Below are 15,960 nucleotides of genomic sequence, written 5' to 3'. Positions count from 1 at the left end.
TGTGTGTGTGTGTGTGTGTGTGTGTGTGTGTGTGTGTATGTGTGCTAGGGTATGTACATGTGGAAGCCAGGGACAGAATCAGTATCATTTCTTAGCCACTGCTCATTATCTATCTATCTATCTACCTACCTACCTACCTACCTACCTACCTACATACCTACCTATTCACCTATCATCTATCTCACAGAGCTACTGACTGTTCTGGGACATACCAAATGGATTAGGCTGGCTAGACAGCCTAGGAATACACCCACCTCTATCTCCTAGTGCTGGAAATATGAACATGTGTCAACAGGTCTGCATTGAAATTTTTTATTTAGTGGGTTTGAAGGATGACATTAAAAGTCTTAATGCTCGCAAAGCAAGCACTTCTACCATGGAGCGATCTCCCAGTCATCTGTATAACTTCTTAACTATACTCCCCGTCATCCCTGTAACTTCTTAACTATACCATCCCAAGAACAAGCAGATAGCAATGCAAAAAAAAAAAAAAAAAAAAAAAAAAAACATACTTCTCAAAGCAACCACATTGCCTTTGTACCACCATGAAGATAAAACTAAGGGACAGAGTTATTAAATAATAGATCCAGTGATCCAGTGAACAAAATACCAACTGATATTGAACTAAAGACTGTGCTCGGTGCACTTGTCTTAACCCAGGGAAGGCCTGATCCCAGTCAGCGGATGCTCCCAAAGGTCTTGGTTTCCCTCTGCTCAGGAATGGTTCTGCTTAGCAACACTGAGGGTGGGCCAGCATGTTCGCCAAGTATAGAGGTGAGACTGGAAGGCTACCCGTGCACAAAAATGAGACTAGCCCACAAGCCCGGTACACTGTGGCTGGCAGACTAGTCACTCACAGATGTGCCTTCTCCAGACTGGATGACACAGTGCCAAGGAGCAGGTGGGCACACAGGAACTGGACAAGTTTCAAATGTGTGAATGGCAGATTGCCACACTTGGATGCAAAAACAATTTTCAGGGTTTAGAAATTTTCTAATTTCCCTCTGGCCCCATGAAAGGGAATGTGCATCTAGATCTGAGGGCACAGAAGTCAGTGTCTTCCACACCACATGTAAGGACAGAGTCTAGTCTATGGCCTGTGTTGGGGGAGGAACAAAGCCAACTGAACAGCAGGGCAAAGGAGGTGTCTGTGGAGTGCTCAGGTCCACACAGGAGGAGATGGGTTATTGAAATAGGTGTTGGCTAAAGAACGAAGCTGAGGATGTTTGAATGAATCCTACTTGTCAATAGCAGCTCCATTCCTGATTGGGGACTTGGATTTGAACTGATTAACTGTGTTAACCTTCACTTCCTGTGTGATGATAAGACATGTCATTCAATAGCTAAGAGAATATTTTCTGAGAAGCAATTCAGTGGGCTCGTTCAGTGGTTGATTTTCCCAATGCTGAGGCACTCACCTGAGAGAAATCATTCTGAGAGATACTGAAAGTAATAACAGTTCTGTTTGGAGGTGTTTCAAGAGACAGTGTTTCCTATCCACCAAAACCTACACTCGGCCTTATTTTCTACTGCAGGGAGATTTTAAAGCCATTCTAATTTAAATCCTAGCGAAAGTTAATTTAGAGTTTACTCATTTAACAAGAGTAGGCTCAAAATGAAGTGAGGTCTTACAACCAAGAAAGAACAATGATAATTGGCTCCAGCCACAAAACCTTTGCAGCAAGTTCTATGTGTTAGGCCCTCTGTTACAAGGTACAATTCATCACCTAGTAAGAAAGAGCACAAAAGAATAAAAAAAAGAATTTTCTCACTTTCAGGGTTTTCATTGTTTTGCAGAGAAAACAGTATGAGAACTGGAAGGTTTTCTTTCGGGATCCTGGCCAGGTGAGACCACTCGTTAGCCATGAGGTGGTGGCTAACACAGGAGGGTAGCTGTGGGGTTAGAGAGCCTCTCTGTGAGGAGCAAAGAACACAGGCCCACTGACCTGCTCCCCTAGGCCTGCACTGTCTGAGCTCATAACTGCTGAAGTGCTTGCTGCCTGCCATTCTCTACCTGCAGGTGGCGCCCTTGGGCCAAGAAAGAGAGCTCAGGCTGCTTCACCTGCTCTCCCTGCAGTGGCTCCAGGCGTTCACTCCTATCTGACTATTCAAGACTTCAAGGCTTTCTTAAACTCATAGATTTACATACAAATTTTCCCAGCCTTAAGAAATTTCAATATTCAAAGCCACAATTCTCTGCAGCCTCAAGTGAAGAGATGATGATTCTTCTAAAAAAGGGACTTGCCTCTCAGGCCTCTCTGCTCCAGGCCTGGTGGGAGGTGTGTGGAATCCACTTTTCCCTGTCACGCTGGTAACCATCCCTCTAGGAGCACATCTTCCCAGGAAGGGAGGCCCACGTGGGACAATCAGAGGCAGCCTGTGTGCACAGCTTGGGTTTTTGAAACCACAGAAGAGATGGGCTAGGTTTCCATGGAAACGGCCCTCAGCTCCCTAGGGGGAGGCAATGGCTTGGCTGTCAACACTGAAGTGCTTCTGGCAGGCCAAGGGAGGTTTTAAAGGACACTGTTCAATGGCCCTTCTTGCTTTCCTAATAGCTCCCATGAACAGCAGTACTCAGGGGTGGGGCTGGGGGGTGGGGGTGGGAGTGTATTTTAGGCTTTTATAGTTAAGGATGTAAAGCTTCTTAAACAAAGTGCTTGGCTTTATCCATATATTCTTTTTTTCTTACAATGGGACTATGAGTAAAGAACACCCAGGAAGGAAATGAGGAATAATTAGTCTCATTCCATACTTGCTGCTTCTTAGACTGTGAGACAAAACACCCTGGTCTTCTTGCTATAGCTTGGTTGTGTCTTTGTGACGTTAAGAGAAACTACTTTTTGGTGGTACATATTGCTCTCTGGCTGTGAACATAGGTCTTGACAAATAGTTACAGAAAAATAAATTTAAAATGCCCAAATAGTGCTTAATTAGAGAGACATGCAGATTCAGGGAAAATCCTTAATACACTAATCCAGAAGTTCTCATAGAACCTTCATTCTGATCCCAGGGCATGGCCATTTCCGCAGGGGAAGGTATCTGCTGCTTACTGGAGTCTGAAAGCCTGGGTCACTATGCCTTAGGTTTTTGTTTTTGTTTGTTTTGTTTTGTTTTGACCTATTTACCACCAAGTAAACACAGGACTCCTTTAAGGACAGTCACTTGGCACACCTACCTAGAGGGTATCAGATATATCCTCTAACAGAAAAGAAATGGATATTAGTGTACTGAAATATGTAATCTTAAAGTCAAAGAATATGCATTAGAAAAAGATGGGACAATAGCCAGCACACCTCAGTTGTGATGTGAATTTGTCCTCAATGGGACTCAAGCCCCATTACACAGCCCCCTGTGGTACCTTCTTTATAAAACCATAACCTGGAGAGACAATGGGAACCGTTACTGACTGCCATTGCCTTTCTAGTTAATTATTCATAAGTGTCTTGTAAATGCTTCCTCCATACCATCCCCACACTGCTTAAAAAGACATATTATGAGGGTTAAGTCAACATCTAGAATTTTGCTAAGGGATATAATGAATTATGTCATGATAGGTATGCTAATGTGAGAGTATGACAGGAGGATGGGTTTGTCCCCTGGTAAAGCAAATGTGTGGCATTATAATAGGTGTGACCTCTGTTTAAGTGAGGGTGTGATGTCATGGTAGGTATACCTTCTAGTTAAGTGAGCATGATGTCATGATAGGTGTGCCCTCTGGCTAAGTGTGTGATGTTATGACAGACACCATGTGGTTAATGGAGCACAGAACATTATGATAGATGCACCCTTGGCTAACTGAGTAAGCATCGTACAACACATTTTCTGATCACTGTAGGCTAAAGGGGACCCCATTTTATGTGAAGGTCATGTAATATAAGCTAGCAACTCTCCAACTATCACCCCACATCTCTCGGGGGCCACATAAGCCCACACATTCTGGTTGGGCATAACACTCTAACATGAGGGTCAGCTCCCTCTATGTACATAAAAAGGGGTCACCGTGTCAGACAGATGTCAAGACACCCCAAGTGCAGTGTTCCAGTATGGCATGGACAATGTGTGACTGGAACATGACCCAGCACCCATGATGGGTGAAAAAGAACCCTTAAATATGAAGTGGGCTCCCAAAACACCGCAGGAGAGGGTCAGCACGTGATTCATGAGTTCTCATGACAGAGGCAACTACTCGGTTTAGAAACTTTTAAACATTTGAGCCTAACACTGGCATCCTTGGGGTCCCTGCATGGACCTGCTGTCCCTTGGCTGATGTCCTTTGGCTGATCCACTCGGGATGAGCTGGCCCAGAGGTGCCAAACTGCAGAGAAGAGGGAATGCTTAGACCACTAACATCTGATGTGGGCCAGATGGACTTTGATGGTTTTCAGAATTCAAGAGATCCCCTTTCCCACTGTCTCTTGTGTTCCTGTTGCATAGCAGCTCTGTTTTAGTAAAACATAAAACATGAAAAAAAATTGCTTTCCCTAGTCCTTTCAGTTGTAAAAGAAATACAAATATAAAAGAAGGCCCTGTCTGTGGGCACTAACTACATTCATCAAGTACAATGGATATGGCCACATGGTTTTGCCGGGTTACACAGAAATTCCAGTTAAGAATGCTTTCTATTCTAAACAAATGTGGCTCTAAAAGTATATTTATATTCACCCTTTTCTGTCATATAAAATGAAAACAATAAATGTAGAGAAAAATAAAAATATTTTAATATGGACAAAAGTCACCTGGTTACTCTCAGGTTACAACCTTACCTTTTTTTTTTTTCACCAATAGAAAGAAAGCAGGTGACTTATCAGGAATATACATGGTATCTGACATTTCTTAGACATATTACCTCCAATTCAAGGGAAGACAAAATCTTTAAGCTGTTTTTCAATTTGTAAGGTATTCAATAACTTTCACTTTATTTGCAATTTCACCAGAGTTATGCAGACTTGGAATGCTGTTCAGATGTAACATATCTCAGAGTATCTGACACCAGGGTTGGGCAGGTTACCTCTTAATGTCTCCTTCTTAGGTGGAGCCCCTTCCTCCTCCAGGAGCCCATTTCTCTCCTAGAAAATCCTGTTCTACCCAGTCCCTCACTGCCCTGCCCTGCCCTGCCCTGCCCCACCCTACCCTGCCCTGCCCTGCCCTACACTTTTCAAGGCTTCCTAGAGAGGGTGGGTGGAAGACTAGCTTGCTATTTAGAGATGCTGATATCACAGAGGACTGCCAACAAATGCAGCCCTGGCCTGGAGCTGTAACTCCCTAAATCTATGCAGAGAAGCTCTCACGCTATTGGGAAACTCCAGAGGCAGATGAGGGTTTTCCATGTTATTATACTCAGAATGCACAGATGCTGAGAAAACCTGCACATTCCAGTGGTCACTGGGCTAGATTTGCTGATGTAGGTAACACATAAAAACACAATTTTTTTTTTGTTCTAAGCCAAAAGCAAAGCAAAAGTAAACCAATAAGCAGGAAATAATTGTTTAAATGCCTTGCACTTAATTTTTAGCTGAAGTGTTGAAGATGGTTAGGCCTCTGGTACAAATGTATCATCATGTAAAAGACACTGTGAAGCCTGGATATAGTGACTCCTCGTTGATAGATTCAGGGAGCTGTACAGCTTTACAAGGGAAATGAATGCCCATCTGATGGTTTGAGAAGCTCACTAGTTCTGTGATACCCAAAATGGTGGTCACCTAACCCTGGGAACATGTTCTGAGATGCATTAGTAGCAGTGTGTCACTATTCCAACTTCAGAGACAGACCTAGGTGGTATAGCCTGCCATATGCCAAAGTTCTATGGCATATGCATGGTCTAACTTCCTGTTCCAGTGTTATGAGCCTGTATGACACATTAGAGTGCTACAGGCCATTGTAGCACCATTCTAAAGATGCTAAAGCACGGTGAAAATATACCCAAGTTCACGGTTGTCCTGTGGACCACCATAGTGTATGCTATTCATCAAAGCTAAGCAGTGCAGGACAAAGTGTCCTAGCTGAAATATCTAAGACATTCTCTAAAGTGTATTCAGATCCCAGGCTTATGGTACAACCCATTGGCAATAGGAACTTCTCAAAGTCAGTCCAATGCTGATGCGATCACAGGCTTGCTGTCAGCATGGGGGAATATCTAACATGCACTGAGTAGATGCAACCTTTAGCCGTGGACTCAACTCTGTTGGCCCCACAGTGCCCCTAGTGTTAGGGATAGGGGGCTCATCTCAGAATTGACCAGCAGCCTGGCCATGTCTGATTCATTTCTGTGGGCCACTGGAGTTCAGGCTTGGCCCAAGGGCGGCACCGGGGCTGCATGGCAGCTGGATTGGCATGCTGCATGCAGTTCTGTTTTTGTGTCTCAATCATGCAGCTACAGGTCTTAACTCAAAAGTCATGTGTTTGGATCATGCTGCCCTTTGAGTCTGTGGGAAAATGTCTAATTCAGACCCCTCGTTGCCAACATTGTGACCTACTGCACGGCTGGAGGATATCCCAGGAACATCAGCAGTGGGCTCCTGTCAGGGCGGCAGAACGTACCTAGCACATCCTGACGTCCCATTCACTTAACAGGATGTGTCCATGGGAAACTGCTGCCAGAGCACATGCACGTCCAGCAGCAGGGGACCAGCTAAACAAGAGGCGGGGCAGCCGCAGTCAGAACCCATGCAAAAAAAAAAAAAAATACAAAAGGTGACTAGTGCAGCGGGCTCAAGGCAACAGAAACCACCATTCCTAACCTCTCACCATCTATGGTGAGCAAAGAACATATCACACCATTTAGCTCATGGTGGGTTCTAGGGCTCCAATCTGACATGCAAGGATTTCATCCAGTGCTGGAAGGTGGGGCTGGACTGAGGAATACTCACCTCCAGTTGATTACACTGAGCCCTAAGTTAGTGCCACAGTTTAAGAGTGCTACGAAGGCTTTTGTTGGGCATTCTCTACCCCAGGGGCAGGGTGGAGGTATGTAACCATAACCGCAACTGCTCTACTCCACACATAATTGCATAGGCCAAAAGTGTTCTCACGAAGAAATCAAAAGATACCAGTGAACATATCCAATAATCTTTAAGCAGATTTGTTAAACGTTCATGATGTCTTTCAGTTGAAGTGCATTAAGAGGAGACAGGCAGGGAGGGGTGGAGATCCACGTCCAGAGTTTCTCATGCTAACATTCAAGTTCTCAACCATGGAAAACTGGGCCCCATACCAGACAGATGGACAGCACTCATCCATGGTGCTCTCTCACCTCAACCACTACTAGCAGCTCTCATTTGTTCACACATGAATGTACCAGACAAGTTTCCCAAGGATACCAAGGCTCAGAGTACAGGAGAGACCCATCCCATTGGTTCCCACCCAGATTTTGAGGTAGATAAACGAGGGAATGCTGTGTGGCTTGCTCCTGGTTAAGCCGGCAGAGCACATGGGGGCACTGGAGGTTAGCCCCACTTCTCTGACCACAGATGGCTCAATGCTTCTTTTCAGATACAGGCATAAAGAGGTTGAGCCATGTAGAACCAGGTTAGTTTCTGAAGGCTTCTGACCTCAGGCTTAAAGACAGGCAGCTTTTCCAGTTGGTAGTGTACTGTGCTTGGTTTTTCTTAGAACCTACGTGGTCACTTCTAATACTTAATCTGACATTTTGTTTGTCATATTTTCTATACTTGAGGGCCATTTATTTACTTATTTTGGATTTTTACACAGGTTTTTCTATGTTTCTGAGACCAGCCCCATACACTAGAGCCTCCTGGTACAATCTCTGAGTGCTAGGGAAAGACATGAGTCACCATAGCCAACCAGAAACCTTTATTTTCCAAGTCCCTCTGCTGACTTCACATAAAACCTGGGGAGCTAACCAGTTTATGCTGTCCTGCACTCTGGGACAACTGATGTCTTCTGCCCAGATCCTGTCTCTCTGCATCCCTCCTCTTTCTATCTTCATTTTTTTTTTGTTTTTTTTGTTTTTGTTTTGTTTTTGGTTTCGTTTCTATCTTTTAGTACCTTAGCATGAAAAAAAACAAACAAAAAACAAAAAACAAAACAACACAAAACAAAACAAAAAAAAACCATCCTTTTTCAAAACAACCTATATTTCTCCCTGGTGTTGAGGCAGTTTGTTTGCTCAAATCAATAAGAGTTTCTGCAGACTTGGTTTATAATATATTTTCGAAATGAATTAATCAAATTTCTTATTTTATAGGAAAGGACTCCACAGCAGTGAGGCAGGTTTTATAGAAAGCTCTCTCCTACCCTCTCTTTTTCTGGCGTTTTCTTTGATTAGAATCTTTGTGTTGTTTCTTTTGATTTTTCTTTTTGAGAGAAGACCTTTCTTGTGTATCCTTGGCTGGCCCTGAACTTGTGACCTTTCTGCTGCAGCCTTCCTTGTTCTGGGATTATAGCTGTATTCCCCATGCTGGGTCATGAGCAGATTTTCTAAATGTCTGCATCCATCCATCACTGCTCCATGTGCCTGGTCCTTCCTGCAGGTGCTCATGTGCTACCTGCCTGTACTTTCCATGCTCTGATTCCCACAGACCTCTCAGGGCTTAGGGATCAAGGAGAGTAAAGGAAATGGTGCTAACATGAAATGAGCTCATATGGACAAGTGATCAGGAGCTATGAGTGATATCTAACACCAAGCTTTCCCCATTTTCCACACCTTCCCTTTGAGTTCTAGGAGGGCTGTCCAGAGAGCTGGAGTCAGCAGTCAGGTCAACTACCACTGAAGCCATGCTCTAAACCTGGACTGTGTGATGCATGTTCTACCAACGGGTGTTTAACAGCAGGGAAAAGTCAAGAATTGAAGGTGAGTGAGTTTAGTGGGAGGGAAGGAGGAAGAGGGGGTAGACGGCAGTATTGAGTGCTAACAACACACAGTACTGAATGCTACTGTGTGGTCTACCACATAACGGGGAGCTCTTCCAGCTCTGTCCAGAAGGCAGAGGTCCATGATGACTAACTATGCTTACTCAAGGGCTTAGTTCCTTCTCTGACCCTCTGGAGAGAGGGTCAAGAATTCTTCTCAAAGCTTCTAACTTCTAGAGATGCCTTGACCAAAGATTGCTATCTTAGGGGACTTGGGCTTAGAAGAACAGGTATTCACCTCCTAGGGACACTCTAGAAAGTATTGTCCACTATGGAACCTGCCAGAGAATACAGAGATTTTCTCATCCAAGGTTTGTCTGAAGAGAAGACAGAGAGAATAGGCTGCATGAAGAACAGATGAGCTTACACAAATAAACTGAGAAGTGAGCCAAAGCAAAAAGACTGGGAAAGAGGATGTACTGAGACCCAGGTCTCAAGATCACATCTGTGCCTGATTCCATGACAACTTGGAATGCCTGCCCCTCCTACAACCTCCCAGGGAGAGCAAGAGTAGACCACATTCCAAAAAGACCAGAAATGTGTAAACACTCAAACAGGCTACTTGGATGGGAAGTACTGGGGGTCATTTAGTTCAGAGAAAAGATGACTCAAGGGGAACACAGGAGCTGTCATACTGTCACAGATATGTCTGAAAAGCAAATCTCAAGAGGAGAAGACAGACTGCCACTTGCTCATAGGAGCTAGGCCCCTCAGAAGAGTATTCCAACCTTGGCTGACTAACACAGAGGGCATCTTCTCTCCTGAAGCCACATGAGGGCAGACTGGCAACTTCAAAGAAGTGTGAGATCCACACAGGGTGGTTTAAAGTGACATCTTTGGTGACCTCAAAGACCTTCTGGGCTGAGACCCCAAGTCTGTTAATAGCTCTGGACAGCTGACCACAGTAAATATTCATCTGTCTGTGACATGCTTTAGAAAGCCCAAGGGTTCTGATGACCGAAGTTAGATGTGTATAGAATCCATCTGGAGGAACAGTCACTATGAGGGGTTTGGTCTTCTCCATTAGTAATCAACCTCCAATGTCCTCTAGGGTAGTAGTTCTCAACCTGTGGGTCACAACCCCTTGGGGGGGTCACATATCAGACATTCTGCATATCAGATGTTTCCATTACAATTCCTAACAGTAGTAAAATTGCAGTAATGAAGGAACAACAAAATAATGCCATGGTTGGGTATCACCACACAAAGGGTTGTAGCATTAGGAAGGTTGGTTGAGAACCATTGTTCTAAAATGAAGTCAGTGCCTCTCCACCATCTGTGGTATCTCTTTCTTGCTTCCAGATGCACACTCATGTGGGAAGCTGTGTCCATATGTCCTCTACTTTCTTTGAAGTAGCTCTCCAGGACAAGGCTGAGTGGTGACATTCATTCCTCAGGCCACACTGACAGCCAGGATCTCCGGACTAAATGAATGTGGGAAGAAAAATAAGCCTCTTCTTACCAGGACTCAACAGATCCAGGGAAGCCACAAGGCTCTTGTTTTTTGACTTGCAGGCATAACCTAAAGTGCAGACAATGTGTGGCCTTAGGCCTGACTGAATGTCCTTCTTCCTGTCTATTAGACTACAGGTCATGGCACAGATGTCTTCTCCATAACTAGGCAACATCCTGCTTCACCCTTGGCATTCTTTTCTGCCAGGGCCTTCGCAGTACATCTGCTGGAAATCTTGGCTCTGTGGGCTTAGTGTGCTGTCCTTGAAGGCACCTTTACAGGAGAGATGGACTGAGGGCTATTTTTCCATGAAGCCAGCTCACTAAGTAGCGAGGCTACTTTACTGAGTCCTGGTATGGCTTCTGGTATCTAGGCCAGAAATTGGGCTGGGTTGGAGGGCTAAGCTTCTGTCTTGAGGAATGTCCAGGGAAGTGGAATTGACTCATAATTTGCCATGTGGATGCTAGGCTGTAAGACATGTCTGTCCAGTCTAAGGCCTGGTCACCTGCAGAAACCCTACCTAGTCTCTCAGGCTCATTGATCTTGTGGAGTTCACAACACTGTGGAAATACAGACACACTCAGACAAGCCTACTTAGTGTTGGAGCACCCTGTTCTCAGAGTCAATTTATTTTTAGCTTTATATGCATAGCAGCATACAGGATTATAGTTAGGGCCTCAGAACTCAGGGGTGTGTAAGTTTAGATATCATTTTGTTTTTACTCTTTTGAGATCCCTGAATTTCTTATAGCTAGTGGCCTTTGGTGATTGGTTAGAGCCCAGCTAATATTCCCCAGGCATAAAGACACCTGTGACCTCTGGAAGGATGTGGGAATCAGCTTGTGACAGGTTAGATAACCATCCAGACAAACACACTCACCACAGTCACTATGCTTGAGGCAAGCTGTCCATAGCCTACCAGGTCCTTGTTCTCCTTTGTCCTGACTCACAGCTTCTGCCTTCTCTCAGGGATATGCATGTGTGTGTGTGTGTGTGTGTGTGTGTGTGTGTGTGTGTGTGGCGCCTGCCCGTGCATGCGTGCGTGTGGGAGGAGCAAGTGGAGAGGAAAGAGAGGTGCGGAGAGGGAACAAGAACTGCTGGCAAACATAAGAAGCACACAAACAAATATCTGGAGAAAAAAAAATGATAGGAAAAGGGAGAAGCCCAGGGGGAAGAGGAGCAGGCCCAGGTAGAAGACCACATATTAGAATTTAGATACATGCCTAAGATTAATTTATTTAATACACATTTAGGAGAAGAGCCAGGAAAATGGAGTGTTGCCAGGACAAGGAGGGAGTGCTACAGACATGTCCAGCTATGTCGAGGCTCTCTTCATTGTCGATGATGATGACAATGATAAAGAGAGGGGGCGGGCAGAGAGGGTAACCCTACTTCAGCAGGAGCAGCACAGGGGACGAGGGCAGCCTGGACTACAGCCCGCTGAGTTGCAAGGAGACTCTACAGACCCTGGGTCTAATGTTAGGGAGGCATGGCACTGTCAGGAGGGTCCCTCAGGGACCAGATGACCCACACCAGGATCTCAGAGGCATTCTATCTTGGCTTGGGGTTCACAATGTCTATTGCTATACTTCCCCTTTCTATCAAGAGTTCCACTGTTGGGAGTTTGGCTCAAACATCCGCCACGCTTCTCTGAATTGCCAACTACCCAGTAAACAAGCACTCTGTCCTCACGGGTGAAGCAGCATATCTGTGGCGAGGATGCAACTTCTATCGGAAAGATGATGGCAGGAGCTCAGTAAAGGATGGGCAGGTGACAAAGGCAGTGGAGTGCATAGGCTCAGGGTAGGGGGAGGTGCAGAGCTGGGGGGTAGCAGGACTTGGGCAGCACTAGGTTTTTCAGCACATTGCAGGATCTGTGTGCAATAAAAACTGTGATTAAATATAGATGTCCCCATTAACACAAACGTATAGGCTCAGGCTCTTGCTGTACACAGCCTTCACTGAATTCACTATGTTTGATTAATATGAGAATCTCAACTGTTCTGAATAAAGGACGTGCTGTGGGTTGGCTGACACGCCAAGCACAAATATTAACATCATCTTTATTTACTGACCCTTTAATGGCTTTGGCTACTCTTAAGATAATCACTTCAAGATGTGCCTGCCCCAGTGTGAATACTAACAGAAGTGTCACCTGCTAATACCAAAATTATGTCTCTTAGGAAGAGAATCACCTTTTTATAATGATTTTTTCTTATGTAAGCTATAAAGGGAGAACAGGTATGACAAGGAAGGGAGGGAGACAGGGAGCGGGAAAGGGAAGGAGGGAGGGAAGGATGGGGAGAAGAGAGGAGGGGCATCCTGCATGACTGGGAATTCTCTCAGAAGATAAGGCTGTAGTAGCACCATGGTCAGCGCCTGTGTAGAGCAGGCCTCAGGGCCTCCTTTCCACTCAGAATGCTGGCAGCCTGAGAGAAGGCTCAGAAACCTCCGGCTGCAGTGGGGGCGTTCTATATCCTGCCTGTTCTGTGCATATTGTGCCAGGCTAGGTCTGCCCCGAGGCTGCAAAGGGAAGCAGGAAGAGGGAGTGAGTTGCTATGGCAACCTGGTTGCCAGGCTCCCAGTTTTCCCAGTCATCCCCGTGGTGCAGACTGATTCTATAGTGTGCAAGGTTTTTGTGTTTTCTTTTAAAGGCAAGATCAGGTTTCTAGGTGCTCAACAGCCAGCATTTAAAAGATGGGGAGGTGCTCTAGGAGTAGGTGGCCTCATGCCTCAGAGAGGGTGGAGACATTCCAATGAAGAGGGCTTAGCTCGCTGCATGTTATAAGGAGTGTGCAGAATGAGGGAAATGAACAAACAGGTTACGTCAGTCTCTAGCACAAAACTAGGCTGGGGTCCATTTAAGTTTAGATATGAACCCCAGCCTTTGCCTTTACAGGCTTTTATAGAATTCTAAGACTCTAGGGCCTGTAGACAAGAGAGGCTGCTTTGCAAGACAGGATAGACTGTGGCACAGGCCACCAGGGTATTGTCTAAGTCACCTTGTTTCATAGATCAGAGGCCATACTTAGGTCAAGTGTAGGTCAAAATCATTTGGTGCATGTTTGTTTGCACATAACACTGTGTCTTATTTAAAGCATTTACACCAAAGTCCTATGTTTTGGATGCTAAAGGACTGCTCTTTATGATTATTTAAAAAATGGTTCAGGGAACCAGTGAACAGCCTTCTGGAAAGTGCCTTGAGAGGAGGATGTCCTGAGATACCAGGTCTAATCTTCTCATCAACCTGATGAATCACTCTAGGCTTGCCTTTATGTGTTGGTTCTGTGTGTATGAGAACATGTATGTACATCTATGAGTCATATATTCACAATGTATGTGTTTAGTTTATGGTATATGTATACATAATATATAGTGTATATATAGTATGTGGCTGTATGCAACTACCTACATATACAGTTAAACATGTACATGTGACATGTGCATGCATGTGTGTTCACATGTGTGAATGGGATATGCATCATGAGGGAAAGTGTGCTTGTATAAGTATGTGTGGCTTTGACCACAGAGATAAAGGATGTCTTTCCTGATTCTACAAGTTCATTGTAAAGTGAGTACTGCACTCTGAAGATGGAGGAAATACAGACAAGAAGTTATATTCAGCCAGCATGTATGCTTCTTGTCTATCTGGGAGGAAATAAGATCTGGGCTGGATACCATGATGCTTCTCCTGGGTGTAAGACCATACAAAGCCAGGCCCACTGCAGAATCTAAATTGTTTTGTTCTAGAGGGACCTATGTGTTCATACACACCAGTGCTGCCTATTGGATATAGAAAAGGAGTCCAGCAATACTTCTCTCTGTGGCTATAAAAGACTAAATTAACATCACATCTTCATGGAAGGCAACATTAACAAATTTGAGTGCAATGCTTGCCTTAGAAAGTAGAGAAGTCACCTTTCTGGGATAGTTTGCTCCTTGTGAAATAGTGTGCATGGTGTAGGAGCATTCACTCTTTTTCTACTTCTTTCCCCAGCTTTCCCGCCTTACCCACCCTGCCAAAGGCCATAGGATACCAAAAGGGACAAAATGAAAACCAACTGTGCTACCCGATATTTATAGAAGAAGAGCTGGGCATCTGACAGACCCACAAGAGCCACATAAGGCAGGAATTTGTCTACTACCGAAAAGCAACAGCTTTCCTGTTTCTGCACTGTTACCACATTTTCCGTGTATATAACAAGGGTCTAAGAAAGGTTATAATTTGTACAAATAGAAAGCCAGATGAGTCAAGCAATGACACACACCTTTAATTCTAGCATTTAGAGGCAGAGGCAGGTGGATCTCTGTAAGTTCAAGGCCAGCCTGGTATACAGAACAAGTTCCAGGACAGCCAAGGTTACATAGAAAAACACTGTCCCATACTAACTAACTAACTAACTAACTAACTAACTAACTAACTAACTAACTAACTAACTAACTATATAAATAAACCTGTTTAAAATCTATGGAGGAAGAGGAAGAGGAGGAGGAAGAAGAGAAGAGAAAATGATATAATTTAAATGTTCAAACCAAAACTTTCATTTTGCTCAGGCAACATCCTCAATACCGAGATGACCCTCAAGGTGTCAGAAGAACTTGGAGCAACCTATCAAGTTCAGGACTGGCCACCAGTACAGTTACTTTAGACTAGCTAGACTGAGTTATTTGTGGCTCCCAGGCCATGGCTCCCTGTTGCTGATTATCATGATACAAACACCAGCCTCTGCAGAGGGACAGACACATGTGTATTGGTTTGGCTTGTGAAGAGCTTTGTGAAGCTAGGGGCAGATCTTATTACTGGTTTCTCTACATAGAAAATGCAGAAAGTTCCATTAACTTGCTGAGGTCCATTTAGCCAGGGAGGATAGAGCCTGATTTTAGGATCTCTGGGTCCCTTGTTCTTTATTATAAAATGGTGAATACCTGGGACAACTGAGCTAAAATACCTAGAAGGCTACTTTCTCAGTGACCTGTCCTCATCAGGCTCAGTGCAAAGCATATATTTAAGTAATTACTGGTTGAACTAGGTGTACAGATGAAGTGGTAAGTAACACCTTAAGGAAAGAAGAATTAGCAAGCAAGATGCCTAGGCCATCTTTCCCTGAGAGCTCTGGTCTGAGATTGATATGTGAGTCTCAGACACTGGTGAGAATACAGCAGAGACATACAGGAAGAATGAGAGTGGGCTTTGTATGAGGCTGTCCTATGCTGTGTATTACTGACAACCAACCAAGGCAGTAATAGATCAGGCTCTGGAAGGTACCAAAGGCAGGCCGAGAAATTAATCTGTTATCCAACAGAATGACTTTGAAGCCAGGTCAATATGGTTTAGAATCTACAAAAGGCAGAAGCCAAAGACAGTTTTGCAATGTCTCTGGGAGAAGGGAATCTGATCTACAGGGGAACAAAAGGTGCCTCAGTTTCTATTATGTTCTCTATCCAAAAAAGGAAGAGAAATGAAGCAAGAACTCAAAGTAGACAGAGAAATAAAGATATGACAGAGACTAAAGATGATCAAAATATGCCAGTTGGGAAACGTTTCTAAATTTGAGGTGGGGTAGTGGTAAATGAGGATTAGATCTGAAGTGAATTTGACGGGCTGATGGGCATTTTTATTTGATGATTTTAAACCTGATT

At 44.4% G+C, this 15,960-nt stretch overlaps 1 protein-coding gene across 9 annotated transcripts in view; it reads right to left on the bottom strand.

Moving 5' to 3' along the window:
- The window catches only part of MYT1L (myelin transcription factor 1 like), a gene marked incomplete at both ends in the record, with an annotated part of 130,621 nt that overhangs the window by 33,310 nt on the left and 81,351 nt on the right, over nt 1-15,960 (bottom strand). The window lies entirely within an intron of this gene.

The sequence above is a fragment of the Micromys minutus genome (assembly GCF_963924665.1).
Source record: "Micromys minutus genome assembly, chromosome: 1".
Taxonomy (NCBI): Eukaryota; Metazoa; Chordata; class Mammalia; order Rodentia; family Muridae; genus Micromys; species Micromys minutus.
Note: the sequence above shows the minus strand (reverse complement) of the source record. Positions and strands in the feature narration are given on the sequence as shown.